This window comes from Carcharhinus amblyrhynchos, chromosome 14 (genome assembly GCF_965287045.1).
Source record: "Carcharhinus amblyrhynchos chromosome 14, sCarAmb.v2.hapA, whole genome shotgun sequence".
Taxonomy (NCBI): Eukaryota; Metazoa; Chordata; class Chondrichthyes; order Carcharhiniformes; family Carcharhinidae; genus Carcharhinus; species Carcharhinus amblyrhynchos.
In genome coordinates this window covers 32,657,158-32,677,360 of record NC_137337.1, presented here as the reverse complement: position 1 = coordinate 32,677,360, position 20,203 = coordinate 32,657,158, and the positions used below count along the sequence as shown (strand labels likewise).

The 20,203-nt window shown below is 43.1% G+C and overlaps 1 protein-coding gene and 1 non-coding gene across 3 annotated transcripts in view; both read right to left on the bottom strand.

Annotated features, from left to right (window-relative positions):
• Positions 1-20,203, bottom strand: part of LOC145352569 (kinesin-like protein KIF26A) — a 213,028-nt gene that overhangs the window by 145,325 nt on the left and 47,500 nt on the right. The gene's annotated exons all lie outside the window — the stretch shown is intronic.
• LOC145352853 (U6 spliceosomal RNA) lies at positions 14,577-14,679 on the bottom strand. The gene has a single exon (XR_013888613.1). It is a non-coding gene; the product is annotated as a U6 spliceosomal RNA (small nuclear RNA).

Below are 20,203 nucleotides of genomic sequence, written 5' to 3'. Positions count from 1 at the left end.
GAGCTGGAACATTACCAGGGTGCCAGGTGAGAGGAGAAGGCAAGCGGAAAAAGCATTGGGCATGAACAGGATTTGAAGAGAACGCTGAAAGAGCCAATCAAGCATTAACGGTAATCAGTAAAGCCACCAGTGTCAACTTGCATCATTCAATGGCTCATTAGACTGGAAGGAAAATTGACAGTGGTTTGGAATTACAGGCAGTGGTGACAGTCGAGATTATATTTGGCCTTATATTAGAATTTGGCAGTGTGGTGATTATGTTACCAACTTGGTAATCCAGGGAAGGTCAATTTAAAACCCACCAGGCAAAATTCTCCCAAAAAAATTCTATGTGTCGAATTTGGTGAAAACCGTAGTAATTTATGCTGTTTTTTTCAGTGGGAGTTCAGAGAAGGATCTCCCACACTCTGTGCACTGCAGAGGCCGCCAATGTGAATATCATTAAATTTCAGGGGGAAGGGCCTATTCCCACTGGAGAGGCTGAAACCAGCACACTGAGTGGACCACTGCGCATGCACTGATATCTCAGTGCTCAGATCGGCACACGCGCAGTGACCCTGCACTGCCCACCTCCCAATTGCTGGCCAGCTATCAAGCTGGCCAGCCCCATAATCGCCGCAGCACTGGCTCTCCCCCTTGCCCTGGCCCGATCACTGGCCCCCCAACCATTCCCAGGTCCAGCCTGACCTCCCCTACCTTCTGACCCCCTGCAATCTCCAGCCCCCCACCTCCTCCAACTCCACGCGTCCTGACAGTAACTCTACCTACAGTCCCAAAGCCCCTGCGGTGCTTACGCACCACCACCCCCCATCCCCAACCAATCGTTGCCCTCTCTCCTTCCCCCACCAATCATACCCTATGCCCTGCCCCCATATGCCACACCCTCATTGGCACTGCCCCATGCCCAATGGGCAGTGCCAATATGCCCCCTGCACATTGGCATTCTACCACGTGGGCAGTACCGGGGGTCCAGGCTGGCACTGCCAGGGTATCCAAGCCCAGAGGGCACCCCTGCTGTCCAACCCTCAACCCTCTGGGGGGCCCAGCTTGCCTCCCCATCATTCTGGCAGGGTCAGGCTGCTAGTTCTCCTACAGTGAAGTGAAATACTCTGTTGGGGAGGGAGATGCTTGTGGGCCGGGGGGTGACTTCAGTATTTAAATCACATTGAAATGACCATGTCAATGGTCTTTGTGCCTCCCCGCCAATGTCCGGCATGGAGTAGACGGCCTAGCACTGGGAGACACAAGCAGGGCACCAACACTTGCATGAACCCCGCGAATTGGCCAACACGAGGTCTCCCAGCCTGCCGTGTTAACTTTTTAGCACAGCAGAATGGGAGAATCGTGGCCACCATGTTAGTGTGAGAATTTTCATAAGAATCATAGAATCCCTACAGTGTAGAAGGAGGCCATTCGGCTCATCGAGTCTGCACTGACCATAATCCCACCCAAGCCCTATCCCGTAACGCCACGTAATTACACTGCTAATCCCCCGATACTAAGGGACAATTTAGCATGGCCAATCCACCTAACCCCCACATCTTTGCTTGTGGAAGGAAACCCACACAGACACAGGGAGAACGTGCAAACTCTACACAGGCAGTGATCCAAGGCCTGAATTGAACCCGGGACCCTATCACTGTGAGGTAGCAGTGCTAACCCCTGCAGTTTAGTAAAAGAAATCAGGAAATAAAAGTTTGTATCAATAGAAGGGTGACCATTCAATGTGAACATCTAATTGCTTCACTAATGTCCTTTTGGGGAAAAACTCTGCCATCCTTACCCAGTCTGAGCTGTGTGATTCCAGTCCCGCACTAATGTGGTCGATTCTTAACTAACCGCTGACCATCTCACTCAGTTCAATCTTTTTTAAAGTAACGATGGATGGACGACAAATGCAGGCCTGACCCAAGATAACTACATCCTGACAATGTAATAAAACTTCCATGTTTTGTTTTTTAATTCTCTGTTTTAATGACATGCTCTCAAACTAGGCTGTTCAAAATCCTAGTGTCCTGACTGACCCCAAGCTCAGCTCTCAGCCCTACTTCTGCTCAGTCACAAAGATTGCAGCCTTCCAGTTGCTGGCCCTGGTCCTCAACAAGCCTATGTAAGCCAATCTTCCACTGAAACCTTCACATGCCTTTGTCACCTCCAGACATCATTATTCCAATGTCCACCAGCAACCACACCCCCTCCCACCCACCCCACACCCCCTCCCCCCTCCCACATACACACCAATCTTCACTCTTCATAAACCATATTCAACCAGTGCTCTGCTGTCTATAGCCTACACCATTCAGCATACTCAGCATCCCAGTCCTTGTAGATTACATTTGATTCTGGCTCCCTAAAATTCTTATGTTGGTGTTTAAATTTCTGCATAGCCCTACCTAAACCTTTCTGACCTCCATCTTCTTGAGTCACTCCTTCAAAACCATGTCTCTTCTTCAGGTTCCACATTTTAATTAGTCTTTGTGAAGCACGTCACTATGTTTCTCTACACAAAGAGCACTTAATAAATAAAAGTTGCCATTGCACCTGACAGTTGATCTGAACATATTTACACCTATTATCATCCTTTGCTAAATCAAATACTTTTGGTCCTCTCTTTGGCTTTTGGTCTGATTTCCCACACCACTAATTTCAACCAGCTTTCCCCTCTTTCCTCTCCTACCTGCAACCCAGGGCCAGATTTTCCTGTTTTGAGACAGGGCAAGAAACATTGGGCTGGATTTAAAAACGGTAGGCAGGGTCTGGTTCCAGAATTGCCACCCCCATTTCCGAGCCAGCAATTTTTAACAGCACAGGAAAAGAGGTTGGGCTGGAGCTCATTTGCTGCTGTCTCAGATTTGTGGGCACCATTGCAGAAGTGGGCATTTCAGAACTTCTAAAATGTTGAAGAAGGCAGGAGAGATTTATTAGGTGATATAAGTTATACCTACACAAAGGCATCACAAACCATGTAGGACCATCTTTTGGAGATGGGAATCATATAAAAGGTGTTACCTATTTCACAGTGTAAGTTGTATATATTTTGACTACATAAGTGATGATAGTGCTGTGATTTAAAAAAGATAAGTGGCCATTGAATAATTTGGCTGCCACGTTGTTACTTCTCACAATAGGCAAGTTGTCAATGGAAAACAAACAGCATTGTGAAAGAGGAGAAATCTTCAAATGTGGTGGAGTATGTTGTCCATTGGATAAAGTGGTAATCTGCATTGTATAATACAGAAAGGTAAGTCTACTTTGGAATATGGAGTTGATTGTGTGAAATGTCAAATTGTTTTCATTTTTTTCTCATTCTCTTCCAAGATTCAACAGATGTCCAATATTTTGCCTGTTCTCAGGGCTGTTATTCAGGGTTTCTTTATAGTTGTTGAGGAGAATGGTACTGTGAATGCTTGGCTGCCTTCCAAACCCCTAATAGATTCTGCTTAGCAGTATTTGTTCACACAGCTGTTGAGGGGAAAATGAGTTGTTATATTTTAAAAGATATTGGTGCTTTACACAGTCTTTCAAATGTTATTATAGGGCTTGTGAGTTATCTTTATATTGGATACCAGTCAGTGGATTGGAGATTGAGGGGAATTGTGGCGGGTGGCAGGGCGGGGTGGTTGGGACGTGAAGGAGTAAGTGGGCTGCAGGAGGGTGATGGGATAAAGTGGGTGTTGGGGCTTGAGAGGGGTAAGAGAGTAATTGGTGGGTTTGGGGATTCAATGTGAGAAGGTAGTGGTGAGGATTAGAATAAGGTCACACACTGATCTACTGAAGTGGAGTAATGTTTCTGTGAATGGAGGTGAGCCTTGGTATTGGGCCACCTCTACCTTTGGCCTGCCAAATTCTGCTGGCTGGGATTCCCAGGTAGGAGGCAGGATTGCAACATCAGAAAATTTTCTGACACCCAATTCCCTCCATAAATGTGAAAATCCAACCCGAATACCTCCACCCTGAGTCTTCCTCTATCAACTTCATGCAGGACCCACATCCTCCATCTCTACCTTGCTTGCCTGAACCCCAAACTGCAGTCTTTCTTTCTCCCCGCACATTTCCTGTGGGTCCCACTGACTTCAGACTGTCCTGGTACACCTGCCAGTTCCAGCTGAGAAGGGGAGGTTTGGTGACGTTAGGGAATGGAGGCTTCGTTGTGACAGCAGATGGTAATGCCACAGAATGGGAAGGACGGCTATCGCAGTAAGAACTTCAAAGGCCAAAGTTCTCCTGGTCTGCTAGCAATAGTGCCTGGTCAACCTAGACCTTTTCCAGGAGATTCCCAAGGAATTCAGCTAGGTACGCTATCATACTCCACAGTCCTGCTTTGTTGTAGCTCTGTCCCAGACATGTTCACACTTTTCCCTCCTCCAACTCCAGTCATCTGTCCATCCCCCACATATACATTCAGTGGCAGAGTTTTCAGTCATTGTGCCCTACACAGACCGTCCCCTGAAAGACTCCTCCTTGCTACATCATTCCATATCTTCAAAAACCTTCTTAAACCTACCTCTCTGAGAATCCTTACAGGCATTTCACGGGATCATACATTTTCTACAGTATAGAAGGAGGCCATTTAGCCCATTGAGTCTGTATCAAACACAATCCCACACAGGCCCTATTCCCATGAACCTACACATTTACCCTGCTAATCCCCCTGACACTAGGATCTATTTAGCATAGCCAATCAACACCAATGCACACCTTTGTCTTCCTCTCTTTTCCTTCCCTTCTAAGCCTTAGTCTAACCCTACTTCCCAACAGTGAAGCACTTTGAGATGTTTCACTATGTTCATAGTTTATTCATTAGTGTCACAAGTAGGCTTACATTAACACTGCAATGAAGTTACTGTGAAACTCCCCTAATCACCACACTCCACACCTGTTCAGGTACACGGAAAGAGAATTTAGCATGGTCAATGCACTTAACCAGTACATCTTTCGGACTCTGGGAGGAAACCGAAGTACCTGGAGGAAACCCATGCAGACTCGGGGAGAATGTGCAGACTCCACACAGACAGTGACCCAAGCCGGGAATCGAACCAGGGTCCCTGGTGCTGTGAGTCAGCAGTGCTAACCTCTTATGTTCTTGCTGTTGATGTTGGATGGATGAAAAATTATAAAGCTTCAAGAAGTATGCTTGTTATGAGCCTTACTTTGGCAAATATCTCTTTAAAATTGTAGCAGCATGGTCCTTAAAGGGAGTATGTTCTGAGGGCCATGTGACTGATGGGCAGCCAATGGATCACTCCGGTGGGAAGCTGAGCCAATCGGCAGGAGGGGGCGGACCACTGGTCAAGGGCGGGGACGGGCACTTGGAGCTCGGAAATCCAGAGCAGCAATCACACTTACCTTGTTGTACACGTATACAAATATTCTATAGACAATAAAGTCTTTATAGTTAAAGCTGCACCAAGTCATCCTCGATCTATTACAGAAACCTCGCTGCATAATAGCAAATAATAACTCTTGCAAAAAAGGGCCTCTTAAGCTCTTTAATAAAAATAGAAACTGCTGCAAAAGCTCAGCTGATGTGGAGAGAGAAACAGAGTTAATGTTTCGAGTCTGTAGCACTCTGCTTTGCTTTGAAACTGAAGATGCTTGAGCAGCCTGTCAACATTGAGCAAGTGGCAGAGCCCAACAATTCCTCAATGTATCAGCGACCTCTACTAATTGACTATAAATGAATATTTGAGATACTTTCACTGCTTAATCACTTCTAAACAAGAGCTGAATAGAATCAGCTCAACATGATACAAATGACTCCTGTGTACACAGGTCTCTCTGAAAAGGTTTTGTTTAATGCTTTTGGATCATATTCGATTAACTCTGAATCCCCAGAAGCACCTTCATCATGACTGTTCAGTCATTCTGTCATCACTTTTTTTTCTGTACACTGTTGATCTTGGCAGCTTCATGCACAAATCTGCTCACTGTAGATCTGCAAGGATTGTGATATGCAAAGCTTCAAACTGGCTAATGGTTTGCAGGAGAATAGAGACAGGCTGACAACTCTACAGTGTATATTTATTGCCCGTCAGGGTTCGGCTCCTCTGAGGGTTCATTTTTTGTATGTCTTAAATAGCAGACACATAACTGATTCCAACAGTTAACAAAACGCACAACCAGCTGTACAAAACTGTTGCGATTTAATCTAGACGCGTGCATTTATTATCTTGATGCATTAGGTGGAAATACTATTGATCAAAGTATGGTACACAGCTATAACTGAGAATCCGTGCACTAGGAGCTGACTGATAACTCACCTGCTCGTGCCATCATCAAGAAAGGATGTAAAGAATAATATTTCATATTCCCAACACAAACTAAGACTCATCGCTAAAGACAATGAAAAGATCTAAAAAATCCAAATGGCCTATGAAATGTCACAGAATTTTTTTCAATTAAAAACCTGCTTCTTATTTAAATTTCTATCTTTTCAATGTTTTGATATCTTAAGCTGATGTGGCCGAGAGTGAAGGCACCAACCAGGCTTATACGGAGATGAACTGCTTACTTATTTCGTGGGATTTGTTACAATGCTGTCAGATCCCCAAAAGGTGAGTCTTGTGCCACTGACTATAAGCCACATGTGAAACCTCCAGGACTAACATTTACTGGGAAGACCCATTTTTAATTCATCTTCCGGATCATTGTAATCCCAACAGCTTTGTATTAGAGGGTTATGACAGCATGATGGTTCTATTATGAGATTAATAATCCAAAGATCTGGACTGATGATCCTGAAACGTTCAAATCTCCCCAAGGGAGCTGAGGAATCTAAGCACAATAAAATCTGGAATTAAGATGTTGACAGTGGTAATGATGACCATGGGACAGCTACTGTATTCTAGTTCACCAAGGTCTTTCAGCAATGGATAACCTTACTCACAGAATGGCTGCAGACTCATAGAATGGCTGCAACACAGAAATAGGCTATTTAGTCCATTTACCTACGCCAGCTCTTTCAAGAGCAACTTGATCCTGCTCACCCTTCCTTTTCTCATAGTCCTGCATTTTTCCCACTTATCCAATTCCTTTTTGAAAGACCCATTTTCTGGCATTGCATTCCTAATCACACGCTGTTCATGTGATTGACTCATAATTGTCCTCTGAGAAGATCCAGGAAGCCACTGTATTCAAGGGTAATTAGTGGTAGGTAGTAAATGCTAGTCTTTCCCATCACAACTGCCTCCACAAGATCGGAACTCTGGGAACCTGACAACACCTGTACAAGATAGGGACACCAATGGGTCTTGTTACCAATGTGTCTTTTTGCCAATCTCTCATTAGGCAGAGTTACCTCTAGCCATAGTTCCCTGGGATCCAAGAGAGGAAAATTGGCCATGGTACCCGATTCCATGTGACAAAATGGACATTAGGCAAAAGCAGAGTTGGACCTGGTTCCAATACTACATGGCAGAATGGCATGCTGACATACTGCTAACTAAATTCTATCAATGAAATGTGGTTACCTATGTGAAGTGCTGAAAGCCACCAGTGTCTGTGAAGGATCAAGCAAAATTTAGCATGTCTGCTACAACTCTCACCAACTTCTACAGATGCACCACAGAAGGCATTTTATCTGGCTATATCACAGCTTGGTATGGTTCCTGCTCTGTCCAAGACTGCAAGAAAGTGCAAAGGGTTGTGAACGAAGCCCACTCCATCACGCAAACCAGCCTCCCATCCATTGACTCTGTCTACACTTCCCACTGCATCAGAAAAGCAGCCAGTATAATCAATGACCCACACACCCTGGGCATACTCTCTTCCACCTTCCATCGGGAAAAAGATACGAAAGTCTGAGATCATGTATCAACTGACTCAAAGACAACTTCTTCCCTTCTACCATCAGAGTTTGGAATGGACCTACCATATATTAAGCTGATCTTTCTCTATACCCTAGCTATGACTGTAACTCTACATTCTGCATTGCTTTCCTTCTCTATGCGTACATAGAGAAGGAAAACAAAGAGTGGAAAATGTAGGTATGCTTTGTCTGAATAGTGTGCAAGAAACAATACTTTTTACTGTATACTAATACATGTGACAATAATAAATTTAACCAAATCAAAAAATTAAACATATATTCATTCTCAACTGTGATTTGTAAACTCAATCCGAATAATCAACTTCAGTGTAATAAAATTTCAGCTGGCCCATGCCAACATACTCCTGAAAATAAACACTCGCCTTGTCCCTTCAACTGTCAACATTTGTTTCTTTCAATCATTCACGTCCCTGTACTTATTTCCCCCACCCCCATTCCCCAATTATACTTAGAGCTTAAGTTAAAAAAATCTATATAGCAATCTTCTTCACATGCTAGAAGTAAGCTTAGAATCAGGAACGCTCATGTTGTCAAATTTTGAGGGCCTAAAATAACTCTTTTGAAGCTGTAGATTTACCCTTTGGTAGTGTTCAGAGCTGGTGTATGGTTCCCAGACAAAGTAACTATCAATAATCTACATCTTGATTCATTGGGCCTTTCATCCTAAAATTTAACCCTCCAAAAATGTAAGTCTTTGAACAATGCTTTGAATTACTGTAGACCATTGGTTTCTGTCAAAAACCAGTATAGAATCATATTATCCTATGGTGCAGAAGGAGGCCATTTGGCCCATCAAGTCTGCATCAACCACAGTTCCACCCAGACCCAATCCCTGCAACCCCACATATTCACACTTCTAGTCCCCCTGGTACTAAATGGCCATTTAGCAGAGCCAATCCACCTAACCCCCACATCTTTAGACTCTGGGAGGAAACCAGCGCACTGGAGGAAACTCATGCAGGCGCAGGAAGAATGTGCAAACTCCACACAGTGACACAAGCCAGGAATCAAACCCAGGTCCTTGGTGCTGTGAGGCAGCAGTGCTAACCACTGTGCCACCATGCTGTCCCTAATCCTAACATATTGCAACCAACATGGTTCAACATCCTTTTATACAATCTTTTGGAATCTAAGCAACTTGCTGTACTGGGCATACACCAGTTCCTGAAGCAGTGAGCCTAATCAGTTCAAACTAGTTCCTACTTGTACCTCCATTCCGGGGTGACGTGTTATAAATTCCAGATGAAACTGGCTGCAAAACTGTCCCTACTGGTTTCAACATACTGTAGGATTGAAGGCTTTAAGAGCACCTTAAGCCTCTGAGTTCAAGTTAATTCACTTCTCCAGTCCAGCAGGAACAGGAATGGGCTGTAACTAAAACTGAGCAATTCAACTTACTGCCCCATTCCCACTGTAATGCTGTCGGCTGCCATTTTAATTCCCGGCTTCATTTAAGTGGCTGAGGTGCATGGTGGAACACATGCAAATTGGGGTTTTACATAGTAAGTTAGCTGGATGGGGAAGATAAGTCCAACACGAGAGACAATCTATTGAGCAAAACTTTGTGGGATTAACTTCAGGCACTGGCTGAACGACTGGGCTGGATGTCCTATACAGGAACAATTCTGCGCACTCAGATCACTGAAATCCACATTACACAGCGCTGACTGGATTTCCAACAGACTGCTATGTTTGCAGATTGTTTCTGTTTTCTCTCCTTTTTATTTCACTGTACTCACCTTGATTAAGCCGTCATAACTTACCATGGGTCTATTTTTTGCTCCGTTGCTTTGAACAGATGCAGGGCAGCAGGGACAGCCTCAACAACCAGGTCAGTCACAGGCGAGCCTGTTAGAAGCCAGGACGCACAGGTACACATTGCTAAAGGCCTTAAACAACTCTGAGAACCTATGCGTTAGAGTCATTGACATGGAAATGTTCAAGGGGCATTGCATCAGGGGGCTGTGCTTCACTGGACAAGTTGTCGCAATCTACATCCCTCCTGCAACAGGACTTGCTGGTCTAGTTGGCCTAGCCTTTCCAGTGGACGCCAATGCCACCATGAAGCACAGATTAAGAGTATCCATAGAATCCCTACAGTACAGAAGGAGGACATTCAGCCCATTGAGTCTGCACCGACTCTCCATAAAAGAATCCCGCCCGCGCCCAATCTTCATAACCCTGTACATTTACCATGGCCAATCCACCTAATCTACACATCTTTGGACACTAAACGGCAACTTAGCATGGCAATACATCTAACTTGCACATGTTGGGCTGTGGGAGAAAACCAGAGCACCCATAGAAAACCCACTCAGACTCGGGGAGAATGTGCAAACCCAACACAGACAGTGACCCTGGAAGGCTGGAATTGAACCCGGGCCCTAGTGCTGTGAGGCAGCTGTGCTAACCACTGTGCCACTGTACTGCCCAGTTGTGGCTAAATAATCAGTTTAGGAGTCTCCAGTCATTACCTGCGCTTACTGTAAACTGCACGTGAGTCTCTGAGCAAGGGAAAATTTTTTTTAGGTCATTGGGGGCTAAGGTTCAACTAAACTGTGTCCCATTCTGTTCGCCACACTACCAGAAGGACATGGAGGCTTTGGAGAGAGTGCAGAAAAGGTTTACCAGGATGTTGCCTGGTATGGAGGGTATTAGCTATGAGGAGAGATTGAATAAACTGGGATTGTTCTCCCTGGAAAGATGGAGGCTGAGAGGCACTCTGATAGAAGTTTATAAAATTATGAGGGGCATAGATAAGGTGGACAGTTGGAAGCTTTTTCCCAGGGCAAAAATGACAATCACAAGGGAGCACAAGTTCAAGACAAGGGGGGAAAGGTTCAGTAGATTATGTGGGGGAACTTTTTTGCACAGAGGGTGTTGGGGGCCTGGGATGCATTGCCAAGTGAGGTGGTTGAGGTACGTTAGCAACATTTAAGACTTATCTGGATAGGGACATGAACAAGCAGGGTTTAGAGGGACACAGCCTAGGTAGGTCAATGTGATCGGCACAGGCTTGGTGGGCTGAAGGGCCTGTTCCTGTGCTGTACTGCTCTTTGTTCTTTGTAATACAGAGAAGCCAAGAATATCTAGAGTAGCTAAAGGAAACGAAGAACATAACTAACAAGATGTGATGACAAAAAAAAGCACATAGAATTGGCTAGTGAACCTTTGAAACATCTTGAAATCATAATGAACAAAACACATTTACTGGAATTTCATACCTGAGGCAACTTACTTTTATAAAAGTACCAAATGCTACAGTTTCACAGAGATAAAAAGGCAGTATCATTCAGAGGGGACCTAATCTTGAAAAAATGTATTACTTTTCAAAAAGCAAGTACAGTAATCTATCCAATTTGTTGCATTATCGGGTTTTATTCCCATTTTATGAAAACTCTGATTTTCACAAATGTGATTCTATATAAAGTCACATTTTACACAATCAGCTTTGGCTCGATGTGATGGTTCCCACTGTCCTTGACAATCATTCTTTTCCAATACTGCCTGTATTTGTAGGTTGGAAGACTCAGATATAACAACATGATTGAATCTGATTAGATTGTGGCCTGTGTAAGTGCTTTATAATATTGTAAAATTGTCATCTTTTATATGAGTTGTTCTGAAGGTTCTGATGATGAAGCAAAAGCTGCAAAATTGTATTTGATTCAAATATAATTGCCGTGTGCAATTTCTGAACAAGATCAGTTCCAAAGAAATTATTCAGAGTCGCAGCACATTAATGTCTCTGTGCATTATTTTTACAATGATGGGAACACGAACTTACTTTCATTGTAAAAGCTGCCCATGGTTACAATATGTGCTGACCCATTCCCATTAAACCTCAATCCTTCTGATGCAGTTTTTTTTAAACTTCCTTCCTCTTTCTTTGAAGCTTTAAACTGATCAAATAAATGTTGCACTTCAGTGAAAAGCCCAAATGGGCAGTGAAGCTTTGGCTGTAATTAAACAACCACCACCACTAAGTCTAGTCGCACACATCAAAGTGGCTATTACCCTTCAGGAATTGAGCTAACCACCCACTCTAAGATACTAAAGACTTTTCTTGCAACCTTTGTGCTTTGTGAGGATACCCTGGTTTTGCCCATTCACCCGAGGGGAAAGCCAACCTCTGGCACCCATTTCTTGGAGGTTATTTGGTTTATTCACCAAGAACATATTCTGTTGGCTCAGTGTTAGCACTCTTACGTCTCGAGCTGGAAGGATTCAAAGGGCTCTCCAGATTTGAACACATTGGCCGGAATTGTCCCACCTCCGCCCACGGCTGGGGTTCTCCAGAGCCACTGCTGTGAATGGAGATTTGGCTGAGTGCCAAATTCTCAGTTCTAGTGGCAGGGGTGGTGAGGTGTACAAGACTGGAGAATTCTGGCGATCATCTCGGCCGACATTGGCATAGTAGAGCTGAATTGCTGGGGGGCGGTTGCTTTCTATAGAATGATGTGTTAAACTGAGGCCCCTTCTACCCGTTCAGGTGGAGTTTAAAAATCCTATAGCTCGATTTGAAAAAGTGCAGAGGAATGGAGTACTGCCAGCTGGACAACATTCAACCTTCCATATCCACCAAGACTAATTACCTGAGTATTTACTTTATTGCAGTGCGTGGAACTTTGCTGTATGCCAGTTGACCACCGTGTTTTCCTACCAATGTGTTTTTCTAGAACCCCCGCTCACCTGATGAAGGGACAGCGCTCTGAAAGCTAGTGGTTTTTGCTACCAAATAAACCTGTTGGACTTTAACCTGGTGTTGTGAGACTTCTTACTGTGTTTTCCTACCAACACCAGTGACAATACTACAAACATAGCTTACTGCCTGTGAAAACCTTTGGATCTATGAGGCGCTAAAGAAATGCAAAATTTTCTTTGTTTATACCAAGGAAAGGTTTAGGATATTGGGGATAATAATAAGGCAATTATAATGCAGAGAGTGTTCTTTTAAATTGAATTATATTGCAAGCAATAAGTGTGCAACTGCATGACTAAATAAAAAGCAACACCTAGGGATGTAGTGTAATAATGGTTAACAGCTGGAATTTTCCAGCTGTTCCCACTACATCTTCCGGTCCTGCCTACAGCAAACTCTCACTGCGGGCTTCCCAGTAATGGTGTGTGCATACAACAGGGAAGCCCATTGACAGCAGTGGGACCAGAAGATCCTGTCACCAACCAATGGCCACCTCCTGAAGGGGGCAAGAGGGGGAAATCCCACCCAGTATTGTTGCCATAAGAAGAATGGAAAAGCTTACACTTATCTGACACCTTCACAACCTGAGAGTGTCCCAAGTCACTTTGCAGCCAATGAAGTACTTTTGAAAGGTGGTCCCCATTGTAACGTAGGGAGCCGCAGCACAGAATTCATGCACAGCTAAATGCCATAAACATGAACACGGCAAATGGCCAACTAAATTGTTATGTTGGCTGAGGGATAACAAATAGCCAAGGCCGGAGAACTCCCTTGCTGTCAAATAGTGTCATCAGATTTGAGTCTGAGAGGCAGCACAGTGGTTAGCTCTGCTGCCTCAAGAATTGAACCCGGGTTGGTTTCCTCCCGGTGCTCCGATTTCCACCCACAGGCTGAAAAGTGTGCTGGTTAGGTGCATTGGCCATGCTAAATTCTCCCTCAGTGTACCCGAACAGGCGCTGGAGTGTGGCGACTAGGGAATTTTCACAGTAACTTCATTGCAGTGTTAATGTAAGCCTACATGTGACACTAATAAACAAACTTAAACTTAAAACAGTTTGGGACCTTAGTCTAGCTTGGTGGCACTCTGACACTGTGGGTTCCATCGCATCACATATTGTCCACTCCAGGATGTATGAAACGAGTGTTAGCCTGTGTTTTATGTTCAAGTATCTGGTCTGGGGTTTGAACTCGCAATCGTCTGATTCAGCAGTGAGATTGCTACCACTGAGCTATGGTTAGCACCTAGAGAGAAAAGTCCAAGCACCTCATCTAATTCACAATTAAATTCAGGCTACAGCTAGTGGGATACTTTAGAGTGACACTCATTTATGAGAAGCTGTGAGGCTCTAATTAGACAAACAGGTAATACTGAGCAGCTTTGTTCTGAAAGCAGAGGTCCTGCTGTGCACAGTATATGTTGCTATGGGGTTTATCAGCTGGTGGTAAAAGTGCACTAAACCAAATACAGACAAAAAAAATGAAAGACTAATTCAACTTTAAAATATAAAATACTGACTACCTGATGGCATATTGGCTTAGGGCAATGGCTGGTGTAACAGCACATCACACAAACAAGCAGCACTGAGGTTCAGCTTAGCCAGAAGTGATCTCAGCCACAGTCAAAGTTGAACATTAAATTTGATTTCAGTGTCCTAAGCTAGCGAAGGAAGCCAAGATCAGCAAAATGGTTGACTTTATTGGTTCAATAGAATCATAGAAACCCTACAGTGCAGAAAGAGGTCATTCAGCCCATCAAGCATGCACTGACAACAATCCCATCCTGGTCCTATCCCCGTAACCCCACATATTTACCCTACTAATCCCCCTGAGATCCCCCTAACACTAAGGAGCAATTTAGCATGGCCAATCAACCTAACCCGCACATTTTTGGACTATGGGAGGAAACTGGAGCACCCGGAAGGAACCCACACAGACATGGGGAGAACATGCAAGCTCCACACAGACAGAGACCCAAGCCAGAATCGAACCCGAGTCCCTGGTGCTGTGAGGCAGCAGTGCTAACCACTGTACAACCATGCCATCCCAAAAAATATGGGACGGTTCATGAATGTGTGTCATCCTTGCACAGGGACCATGCTAATCTTCTCTGTATCGTTCCAATTTTAGTACATGTGCTGCCGAAGCAAACAAAACTACATTTTGCCATCTTTAAGTAGCGGTGAAACTACTCAACGCCACATGACATTTTTTTAAATTGAGAAACCTAAAAGTTAGTATATTGTAATTTGTAATGGCATCACCATTCATTTGATGGTGATCCATAATTGGATTATCCAGTAAATTTATGAACCATCTCAATCCCTTCATCTGGTTCTGATATTTTGCTGTTTACGAGGGTGCAAAGTCATGCAGGATTTTTATATCTCCTGATTATATCAATTACACTGAAGGAATAATACAGTTGGTAAAAAGAGAGATCGAATGCATTGTTTGCACTCTTGGAAATTTGTACCCTGTGGGCAAAGCTAGTTTATGGTGCAGAGTTGCAATTTCCTGACATATTTAGTGTTTTTTGGTCCAGGATTAATTGAGGAACCAAACAATTTTCAGTGGACCATCACCACTGTTTATAATTAAAATACACCGGAGTTGTTAAAGATAGGAAATGCATTTACGGTGAAACAATTTAAGGATCATTTACACTTCCTTGGATCGACATCAGTGTTGGTTTGAAATTAAGTGCTGGAAAATAACTACTTGCGAATGTCTGATTTACTCAAATTCTTGAAGAAGGTCTGATTGTGTTGAATTGTCTACTATTTTTAAGTTTATTTTGGCCTTTGTACAACAAACTAAAAGAAAACATTGGGGGAAAGCAGGATCAGGATACTGAACCTGATGATCAAAATGAACGGTGAAGCAGATTCGATGGGCCAAATGGACTACTCCTGCTTCTAGGTTCCATGTTTCTATTTGTGCAAATAAGCATTTTCAAACATCTGGACTACAACCTCTTAACTCCCCAAAACCTGCCCACAATTCACAAGGCTCAAGTCAGGAGTGTGAGAGAATACCCTCCATTTGTCTGTGTGAGTATAGCTCCGAAACTATTAGGAGGTTCGCACTATCAATGACAGTGCAGCCTGCTTGATCAGCATTCAAGCACCACCTTAAGCATTCATTCCCTTAATCACCAGCACACTGTGTTGGCAGTGTGTACCATCTGCGAGACGCACTGCACAACTACCAAGACTCATAAGGAGGTAAAAAATAGTAGTAGGGAAAGGCCAAATGACCCTATTCAATACAATCGTGGCTGATCATCAGCATTAACTCCACTTCCCACCCGTGCCCCATATCCCTTGAATCCAAGAGAGATCTTTTTTTGTCTCAGCATTAAATATATTCAACAAAGAAGCCTTCTGGTCAACAATTTCAAAGATTCTCATCCTTTAAGTGAAGAGATTTCTCTTCATCCCATTCCCAAATGATCAGCCCCTTATCCTGAGACAGTGCCCCCATGATCTGGATTCCCCCACCAGGTAAACAAACGTTCAGTTTTGACCCTGTCAAGCCCCTTCTGAATCTTGAATGTTTCAAAAACCTCTCTCTTTTCTAAACTCTAGAGAATATACAACCAATTTATTCTGCCTCTCATTTAGAAGACTATTCCTTTATTTCAGGGACCAATTCCAATAATTGCCTCCATTGCAAGGATATCCTTCCTTAAATATGAAGATCAAAACTGCACACATTCCAGCTGCGGTCTCACCAAAGCTCTGTACAATTGTGGCAAAATCCCTTTATTATTGTACTCCCACTTCCCTTGCAATAAAGGCCAACATGCCATTTGTCTTCCTTTTGCTTGCTGTATTTTCATGCTAACTCCCTCGACAGCTAAATGAGGCATGGAAACACCACACCTGCAATTTCGCATCCAAGCTCACTTGGAACTATATCGTCACTCATTTATTGTCGCTGGGTCAAAATCCTGGGTCTCCCTTCCTTACATGGACTACAGCTTCCCAAAGGCAATTAGGGATGGGTAATAAATATTGATCTTGCCAGCGGTGCATACATCCTGCGAATAAATTTTTAAAAGTCACTAAATGTGTGTTTGCAATAATAATGAAAAGCAGATGATTATGCAATTATTAAATGAACAAAATATACAATGACTCATTTTACAGTCTGCCCAATAAATGTTAATTCTGATCAACGAACAGTTGTACAGAGGACTTGGGGTCATTATTCTGTCACATTACGTATATATGAAGTTCTTCTAAAAGCAACATGAAAGGGTGATGCCAGCAATGGTATGCCAGGTGTTAATATGTGAGTACGTGCTTATGTTCTTCCTACAAGTGAATACTTGTTCTCTTGAAGGAGATAGTCACCAATGAATAATAGGAAAATCAGGAATAACTGCAAAGAACCTTTGCTGACTTGCAGATACCAGCAGGTCATCCAGGGAAAGAATATGGCAACAATTCCTCTATTTGCACTCTTCTGCTGTGTGTAGGGAGCCCCTGGGAAACTGTGTTGGTTGGGGTTCTTACCCTGCTTTCTATCCTCTGGCCCCTACTGAGATTATGAGTGATGTGGAGATGCCGGCGTTGGACTTGGGTAAGCACAATAAGAAGTCTCACAACACCAGGTTAAAGTCCAACAGGTTTATTTGCAGCACAAGCTTTCAGAGTCTCGCTCCTTCATCAGGTGTGTGGGAGATCTTTTCACAAACAGGGCATACACATACACAAATTCAATTTACAAGATAATGGTTAGAATGCGAGTCTTTACAGGTAATCAAGTCTTAAAGGTACACACAATGTGAGTGGAGAGAGGGTTAAGCACAGGTTAAAGAGATGTGTATTGTCTCCAGCCAGGACAGTTAGTGAGATTTTACAAGCCCAGGCAAGTCGTGGGGGTTACAGATAGTCTGACATGAACCCAAGTTCCTGGTTGAGGCCGTTCTCATGTATGCAGAAGTTAGCGATCAGTTTTTGCTTGACAATTCTGCGTTGTCATGGCGACAATACACACCTTTTTAACCTGTGCTTGGCCCTCTCTCCACTCACACTGTCTGTACCTTTAAGACTTGATTACTTGTAAAGACTCGCATTCCAACCATTATCTTGTAAATTGAGTTTGTGTCTGTATCTGCCCTGTTTGTAAACACAACTCCTCACATACCTGATGAAGGAGCAAGACTCTGAAAGCTTGTGCTGCCAAATAAACCTGTTGGACTTTAACCTGGTGTTGTGAGACTTCTTACTAAGATTATGGGTGTGCAGACCTTGAGTGGAGACAGGATCAGGCTCTATTTGATGTTTTTAGCACTCAAAAGTCCATTAGCACTCAGATCCATGGCTTATAAAAACTTGTCAGTCAGATGTGAGGGCAAGAATTGCTGTTGTAGAATTTTGTTGAATACAATAATTTTTGGTTATTTGCAGTTCTCATGCAATCGTCAAACTCGGAAATAGTTAAAGAGACACTCTGCAAAGCAGATAGAAGGGTATGGATAATTACTTTGGAGCTTTGAGGCACAAAACTGACCAAGAACAATGACAAGTGAACTGCTACAAGTTGTTAAAAACAGGAAAAGAAATTGGAGCAGTGTAATGACATCCTGAAGAGGAGTTCCATTTCCTCTGTCGTTTGGAATTTAAGTGTTATTGCACCACTTTGTTGAAGCCCCCATCCCCCAGTACTGTTTGTGTCACAGTATGGCAACTGTCATTATCTTTATTTTCTGAGCAAAATACCTGGAGAGTGGCTAATGACTAAACCTTCCTAGTTCCCAAACTCAGCTGAAACATATCTAAATATACTGAGAAGGTGCTGGATCCTTAGGCCAAAAATGAATACTTGTAAAACACCCCAGCACTTTGTTCTGATAATTAGAAAAGAACTTGTGCCCAGTGTGAAGCCAGAAAGTTTTGCATCCGACTGACAAACCAACTTGCTAAAGCCAAACCTCTCTGACACAAGAGCGCTGCTCTTTCCAACAAAAACAATGGGTGAGACCAACACCTTTTAGTTAGATAATTAAAACAAAGAGAGAATTACTTTATTAATTTCTGCCTGGAACAGATGCTGGATACGCCATTTCACATTCATTTTAAAACCACAGGTAACTGTGAATAGTGTAAGCTTCCCATTGTGGGCAAAGCAAAGTCATCCACATACCAAGAGGCAGTGTGTTATTTTCACCAAGAGATACTTCCAGGCTATTGTTAGCTTCAAGTTATTTTGAGTGCTCATTTGCAGAAAACCTTCAATGTCAATCCTACACATATTTTATTTCAAGATGGGGGTGCAAAAATTAACTAGAATACCTAATGAGTAATTGGGTAATATTTTAAAAATGGATCAAAAACAAAGGCCTGGAAACATCTAAAACAGATGTTCGCTGAAAAAAGAATTTTTTATTTTGGAGAACGAACGCTCAATTCAATCAACGCTAAACTTACAACTAATTAAGATTAATCCAATGAAAAGCCATCAACTAATTTTCACTGTGATTTACATCAAGCCTTAAAGGCACAATTTATTTGCTTGTTGGGTCTATATGACCCTAGGGTGCAATTTCTCTTATCAGCCAGCCCAGTTTCCTAAAGCCTTAGGAACTCAAAAGATCAGAGCAATCTGAAAACATGATACTGTTTACTCATCAGGGGGCTGATGACAAAGCCAGACACATCCCTACCTCTTGAGTCAAATCTCTCCAAAATGCAAGCTATCTGACAAACTAAGCTTAGGTGTTTCTGCAGTACCTGAACAAAGCCAAGGAGATAGGTTTGTTAAACAAACTCTGTTTAGTTAACCTAATCTTTTAAAGCATCTGTGAAACAGGATAAGCAATCTCCATTTAAACTATACCAGCCGCCAAAAACGTGCTGGTCAGCAATCCTGACACTTCTGCCAGGATCGTGCCTGCTAGGAGTCTTCACTCCTCACCCTAGTAAGTACCCAGGATCAGGAGGAGTTTACCTTGTAATTATGCCCCTGCTAGGCATCCATGCAAATATGGACCCATCTCAAGCACTTGTCTATCTTACAAAATCAGGATTCCTGTATGAATATATCTGTTTGGTCTGGATGATGGGGTCATCGCTTCCCTCCACTACCCCAAACCCAAAGTTGCAGCAGCATAACAGCCTCATTGGGAAGAAAGTGAATCATTCATTGTTACCTTCAGGCATCCAGGGTGTGATCCATGTTTGCTGTTTCTAAGCCAGTATGCTTTCTTCTCATCAGTGTATGGTTCCCCAAGTACACCTTCGGGCTAACCTCAGGCCTGGACTGAGAAATCACTGACCTAAGAGCTGATGGCAATGCACTTTCAGTCAACTGTATCCTTACTTGGCCAAATTGAGTACCTCTATCCCATATCTCCACAACAGAACCTCCAAAATTAGGTTGGAATCCAGAATAGCTAATTTGCTAGCATTCCACTTAGGTAAGAAAGGGGAAAGACCAAAGATATTCAACCTCTCAATATTTATTTTGTCATCAACATAAAGGTATCTGTTGTTTTTTCAGCTACCTGTCCAGGTCATTATTGATTTCCAATGATAATATTTCTGTTTAAATCACAGAATTGCCACTAGGAGTGTTAGCCACACGCACAGAGTGATTTCCAACTTTTCAGTTTTCAGAAAAGCATGTTTGTCACAACTCAGTAGTAGTATGCCAGTGGACGAAGA